This window comes from Aquarana catesbeiana, linkage group LG02, assembly GCF_042186555.1.
Source record: "Aquarana catesbeiana isolate 2022-GZ linkage group LG02, ASM4218655v1, whole genome shotgun sequence".
Taxonomy (NCBI): domain Eukaryota; kingdom Metazoa; phylum Chordata; class Amphibia; order Anura; family Ranidae; genus Aquarana; species Aquarana catesbeiana.
This window is the reverse complement of record NC_133325.1, coordinates 135205969-135226600: the sequence shown is the minus strand read 5'-3', so window position 1 is coordinate 135226600 and position 20632 is coordinate 135205969. Positions and strand designations below refer to the sequence as shown.

The following is a 20632-nucleotide window of genomic DNA, read 5'->3' as shown; positions in this document are numbered from 1 at the left end:
TGAGCAAGGGTCTGAATACTTAGGACCATGTGATATTTCAGTTTTTCTTTTTTAATAAATCTGCAAAAATGTCAACAATTCTTTGTTTTTCTGTCAATATGGGGTGCTGTGTGTACATTAATGAGGAAAAAAATGAACTTAGCGAATGGCTGCAATATAACAAAGAGTGAAAAATTTAAGGAGGTCTGAATACTTTCCGTCCCCACTGTACATACACATTAAACACATATATAAACAGTGTTTTAAAAGAGGTTTATTAAAATAGTTGGGGACTGCTAAGCAATAAGCAACCATTGAAAACAATAAACATGACTATTTAACATACAACATAGCATACAGAGCATAGCAATTAGAACAATGTACAGCACAGCATATAAAGTGCAGTGGTCAGGAGTATGTAATGTACAGCACAGCATAGAATAAATAGGCATTTAATAAAATGCATTTAATAAAATGCTGTGGTCAGGGCTTTTCAACAGTGTGAAGGAAATGTATCAAAACTAGGGCAGCTGTGCCTGGCAAACAATCAGCTTCTATCTTCAAAGGTAACTGAACACGCTGGAAATAGCTGATCTGTTGAGCACAGCTGCTCCAGATTCTGACTGCTCCAGGGGATTGAGTGCCTGTATGCCCCACCGTGAAATGGTCCATCTTTTTCTGTCATACATACAACAATCATGCTTCTACCAGACTGGTGCAGAGTGAGCAGAAATATCATAGTGGTGCCAATTTAGTACCCCTCTTTGTATTGGTGGTCAATGTAAATGTCCCCATTACATTGGTGGCCAGTGGAAGAACACCCCTTATATTGGCAGCAGATATAAAGAAGAATGTATAATTGGAGTAAGTGGTAATTTAACTAAGGCACACAAACTGCCCTAGACTAAAAAACAACCTCAAAAACAACCTCATATTTTATGTGTCAAAACAACAGATGCTATGTTTTTAGTCTTCTTGGCCAACGACCAAGAATTCTGTAACATTAAGAGACCCTTCCTAAACCTGTGCTCCTGCACATCCCTGAACGTCATACAAGAGTTAACATTTCATGTGCGCTCTATTGTATTTTGTATTAAGCTATTGGTAACAGTACCAAAATATAATGTCTGATCATAAATTTGTAAGAGATTTTAGATAAAATGAACACTCTCATGGAATAAAAAACATGTAATTTTACCCAATTCATTCCTTATTTTCCCCTCTATTGTACATGTTTTATCTTTCTTTATTTTTTCTGTCACTTAAATGCAGACTAGGAGATTTTTTATATTAAAGTGTACATTCATTCCTTTAAATAAAAGGGTTCTGAATATTGTCAATATGCTCAAATTGTTAATGATAGTTATTCATTGTAAAGTATAGGTTTGATGGATGCCTACAGCGCACTGTCTAAGGGGAAGTGAAAGCATAATGACCACTTCTCCAGAATGAATTCTCAGTAATTACTGGAGTTCATCTGGATGTTATACGAAGAGAAAGTATGAATCTGAATAATACGCCAATTAAAGGTGCACTAGATGTTAAATACAAGGCTAAAGTGCCATTTAATAAAAATGCAAAAGAACTAAAATGAATATAATATAATGATATACTGAGGGAGAATAATCCCAATTAATCAAAAGCGGTCCTGCAAAGAAACTGTAGGTACTAAATACAATCAATTAATAAAGCAATCCAAGGGAAAAGGGAAGGAAATAATGTCTACTTAATTTAGCCTTAATATACAATTTATATATTTCCATACAGCTGGTTTATCAGTATGATTACCAACAAACAAGGAGTGTCAGTACCAGAAGTCAACCTAATATTGGTCTCATGCAATCCCCTTTACAGCACAGCTTAGACTGGGGGAGGGAGAAGCAGCAGTAGAAAAAGTGCTACCATGCAAGAAACATGATAGGAGGAGACAGCAGAGAGACAGACAGATTAGCTTACTAGTCTACTACTCCTTTCACTGTCCATTCACAGGCTGGGACTGGGGAGAAGAACTGATAAATCAGGTCTCCTCCCTGACTGTGTTTTCAGCTACGTATCTAAGGTTCAGTGTTGATTATACATTTATTACTTAAAGTGTAACTCCATCCTTTATGTACAAAACTAAAAAACCTTTCCTGGCCATGTGATTGGCTCCTATTCTACTCTACTCTACTCTTTCCAAGAGAGTGCACAAAGATGAAAGTTATGATAGAAGCATATTTAGAGAGAAGGTGGCACAACAGTAATATCAGCAAGCAGTCATCCTTTACAGAACATAGTAGAATACAGCCATAAGGAATTCCAACATGTTTTGGCCGCTCGGGCCTTAATCATGGCTCATGTTCCGGCTTATTTCCGAAGACTGTACATTGTTGTAGGTTTACAAAGATCTTCCAGCCAGAGCACCGGGTTTTCTGAGCTGTCTATATTGGAGAAAAAGTTGTACTTGTTTTAGTTTATGGTAGAATCTTCCCCTGAAATTTCATTTTTTATTTTAGTCATATATTTATTTTTGTTTTTTCACAAGAAATGTATTGGTTTTAATTCAGGGAGATCACAAAGTAAGTCAAATAAGATGATAACAAACGGTAATTTTTAACATATAGTACATGATTGTACATAGGAACAGGAATACATAGAGACTGCCGGAACTGAATGTCCACTATAATTGCATAGGCATATCGAGTAGCATATGCATACAGCACTCCAAACACCTAGGGGTACAGGTCACTGTATAGAAAATCGGAAATGAAGGGTAAGGGTGAAAGGGAAAGAAAAAGAGAAAAAAAAGTGAAGTATAAAAAAGAAAAGAGGAAAAAAGGGGTAGGGACTGAGGAGGAGAAAGTGGGGGAGGAGGGGATAAACCCACTCACCATGCACAAGAGTCCCAGTATTTTCTACTTTCTTATAGGACCAAAAAGGAGTCTTGAAAGCCATCTTAACACATATAGGCTTAACCTTAAAGGAGCCACTGTTACTCAGTGTGGAAGACTCTCTAGGCAGCACCACACTCTCCGACACACCACGGCTGAAGGGTGAATATTTATTGTTGCAACACAATAACCAAAAGAATGGAAAAACAACAGTAAACACTCTAACGAGTATATAATAACAGTTGCAAAATAATGTGTAACTCTGAAAATAACATCAGACCAATATCTTTGCTCCTAAGCCCAATATGAAGGGTGTCCTAACTAAAGTTTATGCAAGAATCAGAGGTCCATAGTCTTTGTCCAACCCTGCCCCACTAGCCAGTGTGTTGGTGTATGTTAAGGCCCAAATTTGGCATTGGTTTATACAAACGCAAGTCCCAAAAACCCGGGGATAGGCGCCCATTTGATGTTAAAAACAGGCGACACTGTTCCCTTAAATTGTGGGTAGATGGTTGTGACCATCCTCCCACCACCGAATCAGTTGAGGTCTGTAGTCTAGGGAGTGCCTTTGACTGGGGCTACACAGGCTTTTCAAGAAGACCAGACAGGAATTGGTCATGAGAGTCCTGGAGGATATCGGTCATCTTTTCATTAAGCATTGTGCCTGGCATTCTTTGTAATACTTCATGATAACTGAGGAAGGACAGCCATGCCCCTGCAAGTTTTTATCGGTAGCCTTGAATATAAAATATATTGATTTTTGCTCAGGTTTTTTACTGCAATACTGTTCTAATTAGATTGTAGATTCATATCCACTTGTAGACTGGCCTAAATTAGGTATCTTGAGTTGGGGATAACCAAATAACCAGCCACACAGTTCGTATAAAGCATGGTATTCTTTATTTAAGTTCTTGTTAACATGTAATACACCCAGGGAAACAGTCTTTGACACAGATCTAGAGATTTGTACAGAATACAGTATTCAGAGTGTTGTGGCAATGTATAGAAATATATTCACCAACTGCATTACCAGATGATGACTTCAGCTAGCAGGGGTGTACATAAGAAGTGGTACTTTGGCTGAAGTAGCACATCCCGCTGGCTCCTCATCTCCAGGCGAACACCAGAATATCAGCAATAGCCAAGGATTCTGCCCTGAGCTGTCCTTAATCCTCAGGTACCTTCTCCAGTGCTTTACATTGATTCCTGTCCAATGTCCAATTACTTGCCAGAAGTGTGCCAAAGTGACATGGGTTCCCTTATTTATTAGGTCCATCACCCAGAATGGTCATCAAAGTCTCTTGAGAGCTCAGCATTCAGTAAGACCACTTCTACTCTTGAGGAACTGTATGGAATCCTAAAGGGCTCAATTCCCTTATGAGACTCCCCTTCCCCTGTCATAATGGCAAAGAGCCATCTACAGGCGGGAAGGTAACTGCACCTGCCTACACTTTCTAGGACATTTCCACCATATGTGATTGTGTTTCAGCTTATATACCCCCTAAAACATAATGGATTAAAAAATGTGACATATTTTGAGTTAACTAGGTGTGAGATACCAATGGCATATAACTTTATAGGAGTTTTCTGGGGGCAGTAATGTTATTCGACCTCTCAAAGGTAAGGCTCCAAATGTCACTCCAGTCTTTTTTATAGAGATTTTCCAAATTCTTCCTCTAAACCCATTTATTTAACAGTTTGAAAAAGTTACATTTCCAGCACGTTCCGGGAATGTAATTGTCACAATGGTTTCACTCTCCACCAAACTGTCAAACCATCCAATGACTGTGTTATAACTGATCACAACCATGGCAGTTGAAGATCAAACAGAGGCCAAGATGGCAGCTTCCTTGGCTGAAAACCATAGTAGGATTTACTTCCACTTTAAGCATATAAGTCAGATATTATCCAAGGCTCTGCATGGTTAAAGAGAAATGGCATTTACTTCCTTATCATATCCCTGAGATTGTTCAGTTCTCAATAATAAAGACATAGCCATTTGGAGAAAAGGTCTGGTAAAGCAGTCCTTTAGATACCAGAGAAGGTATGAATTCCCAGTTTGCTAAAATCCTTGCTATGTTTATAGCTCATCTGGAATTTTTTTCCTTAAAGCTGAACTCTGTACAGATATTTAAAGAAAAAATAAATAAATGTATTTTAAATGCAACTACTTCAATTTCATAGCACCATTAAGAGTGAGAAGAAAAAGGGAATTAATTGTGGCCAATCAGACGTCTTGGATTTATGATTGATGATAGGGAACATACTGATTGGACATGGCAGAAAGATGATCTCATTAGCCTGGCTGGAGGCAGGGAGGTGACCTAGTTGAGTTACTTAACTGCAGCAGGGAAAAGTCAGGTCACAATGCTTGTCTGCAGCTGCTGTATTTTGCAGTTCAACTTCAATAATAAAAATTGAGTTATACCTTAAGGCTCCATGCACACTGGACATTTAAATAACAATATAAAAACGTCAGTAGCTTTGCAGTGAGTCCTTAAATAATATTGCAAAAACGTTAAAAAACGTTGATTAGCGTTTTTTAGCAATTTTCCTCATTAGCGGTTTTAAGCGTTTTTTTTTTCCAATGGATCAAAAACGTCAAAAAAACGCTGGTGAGCCACGTTTTTGAGTGTTTATAAGTGTTTATGAGTGTTTGGCGTTTTTTGTGGTCAGAAAAACGACTCCTGAACGTGATTTTATGGCGTTCAGAAAACAGCCCATAAACTCCACTGCTGATAAAAGTTCAAAAACGTCCATGTGTGCATGGACACATAGGATAACATAAAGTGGAGTTTATGGGCTGTTAAAAAAAAAAAACGCCCAAACTCCAAAAAACGTCCATTTATGAGCTCCAGTGTGCATGGAGCCAAAATGCAGATACAGCTCTTCCTTCCCATTTGCTGGATTAACCTGATCACAAAAAAAAATTGTGTCCAACACACTGGAGAATGATTTGTTCTCCATGTAGAGATCCAAGGACCACTTAACAGCAACCACAATGACACACTCAGAAGCTGAAAAAAAGTGACACAATAAAAGAAAAGATAATCTGCCTATTATAAAAGCAAAAAAGGAGCTGCCAGCAGGATGTTCAGTGTGAGCTGGCAGCATTAGCGGACAGATGGAATTTAAATTGTAGACAGGCAGCTGATGTCAATACCCGACTGGAGTGCTAGAGCATGCTGCAGACGAGAGCTTGTGTTTACAGTAAATATCAGCAAACACGGATAATCCAGAGAGAACGGGATCCGTAATTATAAACATACAATCATGAGCCAGGATATACAACACAGGAAACGGAAAGTTAGATTTAAATGCAATTTAAAGGGTATAAGTAACTGAATTTTAATCACAATGTATACACAGGGGCTTATGCCTTAAAAAAAGAGAAGAAGTTTTTGTACATCAGTTCCTGCTGTACATTAGTAACAAAATTGGTGTAATTATATTTCTGATATGCGCTGTGCCTATCTAAAAGCCTGTTAATGTATTATCAGGAAAATAAGCCTAGGGTTACTTTATTGGACCTGGCACAGATATTCCTTGGTTTTGGCAATTGCTTTGGAACCCTTTGGCCAGACCAGATTGTATGACAACGTGCCATTTATAGATAACCTTAGCCCTAGTGGTGCTTTACTCACACCAGATTGTATGACACCGTGCCATATATAGATAACCCTAGCCCTAGTGGTGCTTTACTCACACCAGATTGTATGACAACATGCCATATATAGATAACCTTAGACCTAGTGGTGCTTTACTCACACCAGATTGTATGACAACATGCCATATATAGATAACCTTAGACCTAGTGGTGCTTCACTCACACCAGATTGTATGAGAATGTGCCATATATAGATAACCTTAGCCCTAGTGGTGCCTTTAATCACACCATATTGTATGACAACGTGCCATTTGTAGATAACCTTAGCCCTAGTGGTGCTTCACTCACACCATATTGTATGACAATGTGCCATTTATAGATAATCTTAGCCCTAGTAATCTTACCCCTGCTAAGACCAATTCATTAGGGGTTAGTGGGAAAAATGGCCCTTACATTGGTGGATAATTGGCCCTGGAACTATGCAGGTGCCATTAAATAGGTCAAATAGCCATAGCGCAAGGAACCCCTAGCAACCTGTAGAGGAACTTTAGGGTTTTACAAAATCCTGGTTGAGAATGGCTGACCTAGAGAGATCAGAGAAATCTTTTTTTTTTTCAGCTCTTTTATTGCTTGGTAAGAATATGTAAATACTTTAATGTTTAGAGTCTGTGTAAAGGTGCACTTTAAAGCAGAACTTCACCCAAGAGGAGAAGCTGCGCTCTCCCCCCCCCCTTCACATTTGGACTTTTTTTTGCGGGGGGCGGGTACTTGGTTTTAACAGGCTGCAGCTGCGATCTGAGTGGAAGTTCAACCCCCCTTCTTCCCCAGCATCCTTCTGGGACACACATAGGCGTGCGCAGCCTGTTGCATTAGGGTGTGCACCCTTAACCGAAGCTTAAACACACATGCGTGTGTGTACGCATATTAAATATATATACACACACTTTTTATTTTATTTTTTTTATACATTTACATGCCGCAGATTCAATTACACCCTCTGTTGGTTTTAGTAGGTGTAGTACCCACTGACAGTGACAAATTCAAATGAATGCCGGTGCTCTGCAAGCACTGTTCCAGTGTGCAGTATGAGCTGAACACACAGCTTACACCAAGGGTGGGGCACAGGAACTCAAGTGACTCTTTGCTAGGACACAGATGGCACCTTTGCATTGTAATTGGAGAGGGGGACCTAGAATTGTGATAGGAGGCGGGCATTGTGACAGGGGGAGGGTACCTGTGTATTGTGACAGGAGAGGGGGGTACCTGGGCAATGTGACAGAAGGGGGGATATCTGGGCAGTATTGCAGGGGGGGTACCTGGGCAGTATTACAGGAGGGGGGTATCTGGGCAGTATTACAGGAGTGGGGGGGCACCTGGGCAGTGTGACAGGAGGGGGGGTATCTGGGCAATATTACAGGAGAGGGTTTACCTGGGCAGTATTACAGGAGTAGGGGGTACCTGGGCAATGTGACAGGAGGGGGGTATCTGGGCAGTATTACAGGCGTGGGTACCTGGGCAGTATTACAGAAAGGGGGGTACCTGGGCAGTGTGACAGGAGGGGGGTATCTGGGCAGTATTACAGGAGGGGGGTATCTGGGCAGTGTGACAGGAGGGGGGGTACCTGGGCAGTGTGACAGGAGGGGGGGTACCTGGGCAGTATTACAGGAGGGGGGTATCTGGGCAGTGTTACAGGAGGGGGGTACCTGGGCAGTGTGACAGGAGGGGGTATCTAGGCAGTATTACAGGAGGGGGTACCTGGGCAGTATTACAGGAGGGGAGTACCTGGGCAGTATTACAGGAGGGGAGTACCTGGGCAGTATTACAGGAGGGGGGTACCTGGGCAGTGTGACAGGAGGGGAGTACCTGGGCAGTATTACAGGAGGGGGGTATCTGGGCAGTGTTACAGGAGGGGGGTACCTGGGCAGTGTGACAGGAGGGGGTATCTAGGCAGTATTACAGGAGGGGGTACCTGGGCAGTATTACAGGAGGGGAGTACCTGGGCAGTATTACAGGAGGGGAGTACCTGGGCAGTATTACAGGAGGGGGGTACCTGGGCAGTGTGACAGGAGGGGAGTACCTGGGCAGTATTACAGGAGGGGGGTACCTGGGCAGTGTGACAGGAGGTTGGCAGGATAACAAGAGGAGGGGGCAGACTAACATAAGGAGGACAGACAGTGTGACAGGAGGACACATGGAGGGGACACACTATTCTCTCTCACTGTGTAATGCTGGCACCGGCCCTCACTCAATCATCACACACAGTCACAAAGAATGATAACAATTCCCCCCTCAACCCCCCCTCCTCCTGCTCTGAAGGGAGGGGGCAGGGCTGGACCGAGTTGGTTGCCAGAATCTCTCTTCTTCAGCGGCTTCTTCATCAGCAGAAACTCTCAGAGAGAACTTCTCTTCTTCTCCCCCCCTGCAGGATACTGGCTCCTTATATATATATATAAATAAATAAATGCACACTTACTTTCTTGCTGACAAGTCAGCAGAGTTCATATCGAGTTGCTTTTTTTTTTTTGGTCCATCGTGTGTCTGTCTGGCTGCCTGCCCTGCTCAGTGCTGTCTCACTGCTCACCTCACTGAGCCACCCGCCTGTCGATATCCAGGCTGAGGCTCCGCTGCTTCTTCCAAGGGAGAGAGAGGAGGCTGTGGGTGGGCGGAGTGCAGATGTATATCACTCCGCCACCACCTGTGGGACCTGCAGCCGGAACTATAGAAGACCCATCGGAAAATGCGGCTGGATTACTCCGCGGCTGTGGTCCCGGCGACTCCCTAGTCCCTGCTTAATCACCTCCCACTCGCAGCACACAGATGTTTTTGCTTGCCCAGTGGTGACATGAGTTACACAGACAATGTCGCAGGCTCGCAGCAGTCACAACTAGCACTAGCAGTGAGAGCACAGGGATGATTAGGGTGTGCCTGGGCACACCCGGCACACCCCGTGGGCACGCCTATGGGGACACATCACAGGTCCCAGAGGACTGCAGAACAATTCATAAAGTGGCTCCTGCATGTACAGTTAAAATGCTGGCACCTGGACCCAAAACGAATTGAAGAATCGGCTCAGGTGAGGACAGTGCTGGATCCTGAGGCAGGTAAGTGTCCTTGTATTAAAAGTCAACAGTTAACATATAGCAAAGTGTAATCGCTGTAAGAGGTCTGTTTATTCTGTGTACAGATGGTTGCGCCATCTATTAAAAAAAATTTACAGATTCAAATTTGTATTATCTCAGAGTTCAATAAAACTTTTTTTTCTGATTAAAAAAAAGTTAGCTACAGTACTTGTAGCTGCTGACTTTTAATTTTTGGGGGGACTGGAGTTTCTCTTTACATTTTTATATATTGTACACATGGTAAATTCTGATGATCTATGTTTTGAATCTTTTAGTAAACAAAATAATTTTCATTAAAATGAACTCTGGAATGTGCATGCATTATGCTTTTGTGACTTAACCAAAAAGACTCTTTAGATAATTTTTCTGTCTTTGTATATATTGTATGGTTCTAATTCATAGACTGGAAATACAGTGCAAATTATACCTGTGACCCTGTCCTGGCTCTGTGAGCTTTTCTCAGCCAGTGTTTCATGGAACCCTGGGGTACCTCCAGAGTTTGCTTGAGCAGTGGCAAAGTACCTAAGGGCTCATTTACACTTGCTCTGAATTCAACACAAATTAAAGCGCCTACCGCTTGAACATTTTATGATGTGTTTTTGGTGCTTAGATAAAGCTTCGGTGGTGCTTTGGTGGAGCTTTGGTGATGCTTTGGTAAAGCATCGGTGATGCTCTTTTGGAGCTTGACAGGTGCCCTGTGTGTGTGTGTGTGCTTTAAGCAAGCTTTGTCATAGAGTTCTATTGAGGCTTTGAAGACACTTTGAAGCACCCCTAAAGCGACATGGGGTATAATTTTTTAAGTGAAGCTGAAGCAAATGCAAGATGTAAACAGGACAGTAAGCTAACCATTTTATTTAGTGACAGGTGCTTTGACTGGCATTTAGAGTGCTTTAAAAAAGCCTGTCCAAAGCCTTGTTTTGAAGCAAAGGGCACTTATCCATTGACCACCAATTTATGAGGGCATTTCTGCCTTTTTTATCTGGACATTTTCATTCTTATTAGTTTCATTTACTGATTAAATATACTATACAAAATACTCTAGCTGCAGATTTTTAATAATAGGATACTCACCAGGAATCCAGCGCTTTCCTCACCCTATCAGGCCCTTCGGCTGTCTTCATGTCCGGGCGCCGGCATGTTTACTTTGGAAAGCTGGCTGTGACTGCTTGCGGCTTCACAGCCGCCTTCCCACTGCGCACCCTGTGCCTTGTGAATTGTCCTGCAGCTTTCTGGGACCTATGATGTGTCTCAGAAGGCTGCATGGGGCCAAACTTCTGCTTGAATTTGACTGAAAGTGAGAGCGCCGCTCCCACTAAAAAAAAAAAAAAAACAAAGTGCCAAAACTTACAGAGAAGGGAGTGGGGAGGAGGCAGACAAGCAAAACTTCCCCCTTTGGGTGAAGTTGCTTTTTAATTTTAAAAATGATTTTGTTGTATACAGCAGGGGGTGTTAAAAATGATCCCCTCTGGATGTTATTAAAATGACAGTTATTGATCATACTAATGTATCCTGAGAATGCACCCATGTTTAGTGGCACTGAGGCTGGGGAGGGGGGGGGGGGTACTCTGGTTTCCTCCCACACTCCAAAAAACACGCAGGTAGGTTAATTGACTCCGGTTTAAATTGGCCCTAGTGTGTGTATGTATAAATGTGAGTTAGGGACCTTAGATTGTAAGCTCCTTAGGGGAGAGACTGATGTGAATATATAATAAAAATGTAGCCCGCTGTGTAAATTGATGGCGCTATGTAAGTACCTGTAATAAATATAGAATAAGAATATGAAGCTACAGAAGCAAATAGTATAGATCTGACTGTGTCATGAAAAATTCTGATGTTATCCAAATGATGAAAATATATGAATTTTAGTAAAGATTCAACTCTTAGCTAAACTGACAAGCTCCTTTTCATATGATTTTTTAAAATTATTATTATAATACAGGATTCATACAGCAGTTTGTGCGGTGCTTTACAAAATGGAGGGAGACGGTACATCTACAATATGATTCAATACAGGTGGGATAACAGGGCCCTACTCATGAGAGTTTACAATCAAATATAATCTAATCTGTACAATTTTCAAAATATATAAGGAAAGAAATACAGACCTTTAAACTGTATAGATTTTTTTTTATATTAGCATAATTGCTTATTTTAAAAAAAAAGGTTAAAAGAAATGTGCGTCATATACTTGTATTCACTTATTACCTATTCTCTGTTGAAGGACCATTGTCAGCATGTCTGAGCTGTTCTACTCTAATGAAAGAAAAGTAAAAAGCAGGTTTCAGCAAAATTGAGAAGTGTAATATAGCTGTTCCCAGTGCTGGAGAATGCTTATCCCTGTAAGAATGTAATATATAGGACAGCAGATCACCGCAATCTGGAAATGTCTACTCTGCTTTATAATTTATTGTTCTGTTTCAAGGTGTATCATTGCACATGTCTTCTTATGATTTATAATTCATAAAAAGTCTTTGTTTTATGTTGGATAGAACAGACCTGGCTCTTCTTTAACTCAATTTTTTGGCTGATTTATAAAAGGAAGAAGAGGTGTTGTCCATAGTAACAGATAAAAACTTTTGATTTTACAACTTCCTCATGAAGAAATAGTAGTAAATGTCTGATTAAAATGAACAACACAGTGAACACACTTCCTCTTGTACCCTCCCCAGTTGGTCAGTGAAGCCTCTAGGAGCCCCCAATCATTTATGCACCTCAATAACAAATACAAAATACACAAACTATATGCACACATCCCCATGTCTTGTATTAATGCAAACTGATGACAAATCAGTACTCTTGATGTTGTTCTTGGTGTGGTGACAAGAGGCACTGTAAGTACATCATCAGGCTCACCATTTCTTGGATAAGTCTACGGTACCAGTAGAACACTGTTGGTTGGGGTTAGGGGCTTCAATATTCCTAATTTCAGGTCAAAGGAAAATACAGGAAATACCGAAGCATTGTTGAGGGTCGAATGCCGAGAAGTAGAAAAACAATAGAAGAAGTCAAAGTTGTGTGAACCATCCAAAACAAAAACAACAATGTACAAAGATAAACCAAACAGTGATTACCAGTTGTGTCACAGGTGGTTGGCAAACATAAAAGTGACTGATCTTTGCCAGAACCCCTGATAGCGGGGATGAGGTTGTGCTGCTTGCACTCCCAATCAACTGCTTTCATAAAAGAGACGTACAATATAACTAATAGGACTTGATGCTTCAATACCCATAATAAGTCAACACTTTAATGCCCTGTACACATGATCGGACATTGATCGGACATTCCGACAACAAAATCCATGGATTTTTTCCGACGGATGTTGGCTCAAACTTGTTTTGCGTACACACGGTCGCACAAAGTTGTCGGAAAATCTGATCGTTCTGAACACAGTGACGTAAAACGCGTACGTCGGGACTATAAACGGGGCAGTAGCCAATAGCTTTCATGTCTTAATTTATTCTGAGCATGCGTGGCACTTTGTGCGTCGGAATTGTCCACACACGGTCGGAATTTACGCGAACGGATTTTGTTGTCGGAAAACTTTATAGCCTGTTCTCAAACTTTGTGTGTCAGAAATTCCGATGGAAAAAATCCGATGGAGCCCACACACGGTCGGAATTTCCAACAAAAAGCTCCGATCGCACATATTCCGTCGGAAAGTCCAACCATGTGTACAGGGCATTAATGTTGGGATTACAATGGTGAACCACAGAGATAGTAGGTATATCAAATGGGGTCATCAGGTGGTCACCCTCCTTCAATAAATTTTCATCGATATGCCAACTATATTTTGATAGGGTTCAAGGCTGATACTTGGCATTCCAAGTACACCCTCTGAGTTCCATACCTTCATATCTCATCTTGCAGCCCAGTTGTCTTTTTTTTCAATTACTGTTTGAGGAGATCCAAAAAGTCAATGAATTTGAATTGTAACATTATAAGGAATTTAGCGAACTCTACGAAAGACTAGAAGACTGGTCTAGAGTGGTTAGTGGGGTACCCCAAAGTTCTGTCTTGGAACCAATTCTATTTAATATATTTATAAATGATATAGAGTATGGGATATCTAGTTCAGTCTCAGTTTTTGCGGATGACACCAATAAAAGCAGAGTAATAAACTGGGCAGACAAATGGCAAATGAGGTTTAATGTGGAGACATGTAAAGTAATGCACTTGGGGGCAACAAAATATAAATGCAAAATATTCATTAGGGGGAGAACAGATGGGAGATTTAATATAAGACTGCATGCAGGGCACTGGACGAAGCACTAGGGACAAAAGAGAGGTGAAATAATTTGATACAGTAATGTAATCTGTAAGATTACAGTGTACTGTACGTGTTCTGTTTTTTGCACTTTTTAAATTTCCCACCGGGCTCTGTCCCCGCACGTTGAAACGCTCGCAGGAAACGGAGCCTGGCATATAGTAAATCGGGAGGAAGCCACAGCTGCCACACACAGCGGGGGGACATCGCAGGATCCTGGGGACAAGGTAAGTAACTTTCCCTGGATACTGGGATGCAGCCCCGAGTGTGGCTCGGGGTTACCGCTTTTGGTATGAAGAATTCACCCTGAGTCACACTTGGGAATACCACTAAGAAGGTTAAAACATGAAAATTAAAATAAACAACTTTTAAGCCTCCAGGCTTGCTTTTGCAGGACCACTGCTCAGGCCTCAAACTCAGACATTTTGATGGTCCCTCTGATTATTACACGGCACCAGAGTGCCTCTGTATCTTTTGAAGCTCCTTGTCGCTCTCACCAAGCTCACTGTGCAGACATGCACACATCTGACTCAGTGGCGGCTGGTGCTTGATAATTCGAGGCAGGTCAGGGTGGGGGGATGGACAGACGGCAAGCCAACACCAGCCCCACCCTCCTGGAGGGAGACAAGGCCATTCCACCTGGAATGCAGGGAACAGCCCCCCCCACCCCGTGAGACGGACAGCCTCCTTACCTGCCTGGGATGACTCCGATCTCCCCTCCCTCCCCTGTCTGAGCCGGGGAGTGGTGGATGGCTGAGCCGCTGCGAGTGAGGCATCCACGATCACATTGGCGGCTCGGTCGGTCTTCTTCTCCGACCGTGTTCTCCTCTCTCCTCCTCCACCTCCTAGGCCTCCAATAGAATCGCCTGGCGTTTTGGCCAATCAGGAAACGGGTCTCATGACCCACTTCCTGTTTGGCGGGGAGGTGATTTAGTGTGAAAATAACGAATATTCATTCGCTATTGTCACACAACTGAGTAGGCTTTCTTGAGTCTATTAGAGCCTCTGGCTCAAATCACATGCTTCAATGGATGCATGGATAGGGTGGGGCGGCGCCCGTGCACCACTAATGGTCAGGCCGCCACTGCTCTGGCTGCTCCCTTGAAGCCTCACAAACTATTGTGGGGGATGGAGCCCTGAACAATAGCTAAACCATTAGCCTTCTGGTCTCTAATAAAATTTTGACAAAGGACAGGCTTCTTCCCTCCCAAAGCTCTTTGAAGCCTCCAATCAGGAACTACTAAAACCTAGAGACAACTCTGAAACCACCTTTCTTTGCTCTGCATGAACATATTGTGAGAACCCTATGTACTTTTTACCTTTATTTACACAGTGGCAGGGCCTAACACTGGCACAATGCCTAATCCTATTGTCAGGTCACTGACTTCACTTTTTTCTCTGCAGTTTAAGAAATACACCTTGATCAAGGATAACCCCAGCCTATGATTAGATAGTAAAAGAGATGCAGAAAAATAATGAGATCCCTGTCTCCTCCTGTCAGCAAGCTCTCTGTTTTAGATGGAAAGAAATGTAAAGCGCTGAAGCATCTGATATGCAGTACTGTTCCTTTCTCTCTCTCGTCTACTTTTAACTTTGTAGCACTACCACCATAGGAACTGCTTGGTTTGATGGGTTCTCTGTTTTCCATGACTCCTTAACCTGTTTAGCCCTCACGACACACCAGATGTAGCTTACTCACACCTGCATGTCTTAAGCGTTATTATTATGGCGCCCTATGATAGTATACAGAAAATAGACCACAAGCAACTTTAGAATTAATAGGATGAACATTTTATTGAATGGTAAGCAAATGCAATGCATTGGAAAAATAAAAAGGACAGCAGAATATGCTGGATTAACTGATGATTAGCCTCACCTATTGCCATTAACTTATGCTTAATAAGGCTAAGCCCCATTACACTAGTCCACACAGTATTAGTAAGACTAGCTTCAACAGTGAAAGCCTGAATGACATAAAAGAAACCTCAATGTAGTTCACTGGTGTCTGAAGTACATGGCACCAAATTGTCAAGGTTAGCTGACTGTCATTGGGGCCCTTCTGTAAGGTGGTGCACAGGTGGCAGTCTCTTAAAAGCTGTCTGCAAAAGATGGCTAGTGGGCTGTTAGGCAGTGGCGGCCCATGCATTGTGGGCACACGGGTGCCGCCCCCCCATCCATGCGCCCAGCCCCTTTCAGGACGACGGATGCATGAATTCCTATGGCGGGGCAGGAGGGGGGTGGTACATTTTGAAGCAACTGCTTAGAGCCAGAGGCTCTAATAGGCTTCACAATAGGGTGGGCTCGGGGTGCAGAGAGTGCACCCTGATCCCACCCAATTGTGTGACGATATCGAATTAATTTTCGCTATTTTCACACTAACATTCCTCCCCGCCAATCAGGAGGTAGGGCATCAGATCTGTTTCCTGATTGGATGCCTGGCGCTTAGGAAGAGGAGCGGAGAAGACACACACTGGAGTGGAGGTTGCTGCCACTCTGGTGCACTGTCTTGGAGAGGACCTGCTGCCTGCCTGCTGTAAGTGCCAGGGGGGTTGGGGGGTGCTGCCAGAGCCATGAGCCCTGCAAGTGGAGGGGGGTCAGTGGGCACAGTGGCTGAATAAACTGGGCACAAGTGGCTGCATATAGAAATTGGGAAAACCCAACGAATTTCTTGAATGAGGATAGACCGGTGAAATACAAAATATTGTTTATTGATTATCCAAAATAACTAAGTAAAACACACATATATTGAGAAAAATTGAAAAACACCAACCAATTTTTCTCAATATATGTGTGTTTTACTTAGTTATTTTGGATAATCAATAAACGATATTTTGTATTTCACCGGTCTGTCCTCATTGAAGAAATTCGTTGGGTTTTCCCAATTTCTATATGCTGACTTGTTAATTTCAGAGGACAACCACCCCTAGAGGTTTCTTTAAATTGTTTATTATACACCTCAGGCTGACGGTGAAAGCGGATCTTTGTATCGGGTAAGGCTAATTGTTGGCTGAAATTCCTTACCCCATCAGATCCGTCCTAGATTGGATGAGCCCCAGGTCCTCTTTCCGTTTTTTTCTGACAAGTGGCTGCATATACTGGGCACAAGTGGCTGCATTTGATGTGCACAAGTGGCTGCATATATTGGACACAAGTGGCTGCATATGATGGGCACAAGTGGCTGCATATACTAGGCACAAGTGGCTGCATTTGATGGGCACAAATGGCTGCATACGTTGGGCACAAGTGGCTGCATTTGGTGGGCACAAGTGGCTGCATTTGGTGGGCACAGTGGCTGGATACGCTGGGCACAGTGGCTGCATACGCTAGGCACAGTGGCTGCATATGATGGGCACAGTAGCTGCAATTGATGTTTTTTAAAAAGTATTTTTCTGAATTTTTTTAGTTTGTTTGCGCCCCCACAAAAATTTTGAGCACCAGCCGCCACTGCTCTTGGGTAAGGGTCTGTCTTTATTGCATTAACTGTGGGCGGTAAGAGATTAAACTCTGTTACTCCGCTCACCAATCCTGGCATGCAACAGGTCTGGTCCCATACGCTTGGCAGTCAGTTGGCCCAGCAGTCTCAGTTCTCATGACGACTCCTCACGATCAGATCCTCGCAATCAGGACCTCTCTGAGAGGGGCACACACAACAGCCGGTCTCCCCAGCTCAGGACCAAGGCACAGCAACTCATTCTGTGGCTCAGTCTCTCGCTGTGGTACTCACAGGCTCTGTGCCTCCTCAGTGTAGGCAAGCACAGCACAGATTTGCTCACAACGGTGTTCCTACACTCTCTGCCTGGTGTCCTGTGCAGATCCCAGAAACATGTCTGCACACATTAGCTCCCCATACGGTTCTGCCCTGATCTCTGCAAATTTGTCCAGGAAAAGTTCTGTTTCTCCTCTTCTGAGTACAAGTAATCCTGGGTATTAATCTCCACTAGCTTCCATTTACTTGTGTTGTGCAGCACCCCTTTAAGGCTACATCTTCCAGAATTCTTAGTGTCTGCATAGCAAGTCCTCTCCCCGCCTCTGATTGGTTCATATTCTTTGCAGCCAGGAAGGAGGGGGTGCAGGAGCGAGCCAGAGAATTTTACAGAGCGGCTCCTGTCTGCTGCAGTGAGTGAGGGGTGAAAAGCTGTCTCTCCCTCCTTATTGCCGATCAGCTCACTACCACTGCTAGCAGGGGGGAAGGGGAGCCAGTGGAGGTCTGCCTCCACTTGTTCAACAGCCCAGACAGTAGTGCCAGCAGCAAGTGGGGGAAGGGGGAGCAAGGCGAAGGATCACACAGCTGGTGGGCACTTGGCTACAACTTGATTTGTTCCAGGCTGTACACCAGTGGGGGCTGGTGGTATATTTTTTTGGGGGGTGGCAAACAAAGCATCCACAGCCACCCCCTGGTTGGTCAGGTCACCCGCACCGGACACTACCACCCCCCTGGTTGGTCGGGTTCATCCGCACCGGAAACTGCCACCCCCCTGGTCTGTCGGGTCACCCAGCCCGCACTTACCCCATCTAGGTCGTGGGCAGCGCTCCTCCAGGTGTGGGCTTCTCCTGTATCTCCTCCTCTGCATCACGACGGCCTCCGCCATGTATCTGTCAGGGATACCCTGTGGCAGGACAGACACTCAGGCGTGTGCACACATGTTCCTATGGGAGCGTGCTGTACCAGGCAGCGGTGCGTGAGTGTGCACAGAGTCACGAGGCGGGCGGGCGGGCGCGTGCGCGTGCGCGCTGACTCGGCTTGGCGCCAGTTCCCCTTTAAAAAGCCAGCAGCTGCTCTGGTACAGTGCTGTCTGATCTGCAGTCTAACCTGAGTCTGATCCTGAACCTGCCGTATTATCTGACCTTGCTTCGTTGACTACTGCTGCCTTCTCCTCTCCTGACCCGACCTGCTTGACCTTGCTACTTCTGAAACTATTGATTGCCTGTTGCCGAACCTCTGCCTGTCTGCTGACTACTCTTTGCCTGCTGATTGTACTACCTGTTGCCCGTTCTGACCCAGCTTGTCTCACTCTGCTTAGTCCGTTCCTGATCCAGCTCCGCCTAGGTCCAGGGGTAGCTGACCCGCACCATACCACTGCTTCCTACTGCTTCTGCTACCAGTCCGTCCGGTGGATCACCTCTACCTCCTGCATCAGCTACCACGGATCATACAGGCACTCCTACCTCACTGTGCTCCTGTACCACTGTTGCAACCCCAGTGGTCCCCGAGCCAGGGCTGTAAGAGAGGTCTCCTTCTACAGTTGGGCTCTTATACCAGGTACGTGACAGTGTCTCCTCCCTCCTCCTCCTAGGTGACCAAAAGGATTGCCTCTTTTTGGCCAATTGGGTGACAGGTCTAGGACCCGCTCCCTGATTGGCTATGCTAGCTCATTATGCCTTTGTCTTGCAGGTCTTTTTTCATGTGGGTTTACAACCACTCTAAGCTCTTTCCTTTTCATCCCAATATTTATTAGATTGTGTCTGCAGCCAACAGAGGTGTAGCCTGTTGTATCTTTAGAATGGGAAGAATGGTCAGATCTCAAACTTGAATAAACAGCTGAGGATAACAGGAAGTGGGTCCCCGTGCCATACACATGGGGCTTGGCACAAATCTGGATGTAGGTTGTAGCCCCTGCTGTATGAGCTTGCAGTAAGGTTTGTCTTTATAAACTCTAAAATTTTCAGTAGGAAAACTGAAATGGTCAACTAAGACTTCTGAGTTCTGAGATAATATAATAATATTATGGTGAGCCTACAAAAATAGTAAAATGTTTTGTATTTGCAGAACAGCACTATTTCTTCTGCGGTGTCCAGCCAAAAGCTGCCTTTACTAAAAAACACAGCTATTAGCAACACATATTCAATACTGAATTCTTCTTTTTCTTAGAGAACCCTTTTACATAATCTTTGAATGGCAACAACTGCTAAAAAGCCAAAACCATCAGGTAAGCCAGGCAATATATTGATGATCCTACCTCAATAATAAAATGTAGTTTGTGCTCTTTTTTCCACATCTCTCCTTATCTCTTTTCCAGTTCTAACAATAGCAATCTGTGACAAGAAGAAAATAGGGATATCAGCAATCTGTGAGTGGCCAGCTGTTGCTGGGCCTGAAATCCCATAGAACTGCTCTAACCACTGATTGCATTAACCTGCTTTCACCTGATACTTTTTAAAGACATACTGGTGCTCGTGTTGGATACAGATTAACGTGAATTCTAAGTTTAAATCCTCTGGGTGCTTAAAACTTTTCCACCTGTTATATCTATATATATATATATATATATATATAGATATAGATATAGATATAGATATAGATATAGATATAGATATAGATATAGATATCTATATCTATATATATATATATATATATATATATTTTTGCATCTTCATCCTGAACTAACCAATCCCACCCTCCCCATCCACAGATGTATAATTAGCAAAATCCAAGTGCTGCTGCTTAAGACCTCAAACACACTATTATACCCCATACACACTATTAGATTTTCTGCAGATTTTTGTCTTCAGATTTATCAAAACCATGTAGTGCAAGGGCCTGTCTGATTGCATACAAATTTAAGGTTTGACCTCATATTATTTGGTTTTGGTAAAGACAAAAATCTGCAGAAAATCTAATAGTGTGTATGGGACCTTAGTTGTTTGTTCACATCCAGTGCCACAAGTCCTCTCTCTCTCCTGGCCATGAAGACGCATTACAGCCCCATAGACTTCTATGGGGCTTTTCCACCTTTATCTCCTGCCTGGCACAACTGAATGTTCAATTTCTCAACAGGCTGGATGCCTTCTATTT

At 43.3% G+C, this 20632-nt stretch overlaps 2 long non-coding RNA genes across 4 annotated transcripts in view; one reads left to right on the top strand and one right to left on the bottom strand.

Annotated features, from left to right (window-relative positions):
• Positions 1–240: 240 nt before the first annotated feature.
• LOC141127229 (uncharacterized) lies at positions 241–9409 on the bottom strand. The gene is made up of 2 exons (XR_012241502.1): positions 8930–9409; positions 241–2399 (listed from the first exon to the last, which is right to left on the bottom strand). It is a non-coding gene; the product is annotated as an uncharacterized lncRNA (long non-coding RNA).
• The window catches only part of LOC141127227 (uncharacterized), a 56990-nt gene continuing 45012 nt past the window's right edge, over positions 8655–20632 (top strand). The window contains exons 1-3 of one of the 3 annotated variants that reach the window (XR_012241499.1): positions 8655–9557; positions 11515–11588; positions 19709–19766. This is a non-coding gene — a long non-coding RNA (uncharacterized lncRNA). The remainder of the gene's footprint in view (positions 9558–11514; positions 11589–19708; positions 19767–20632) is intronic. The other 2 variants (XR_012241500.1, XR_012241501.1) reach the window with 2 other exon arrangements.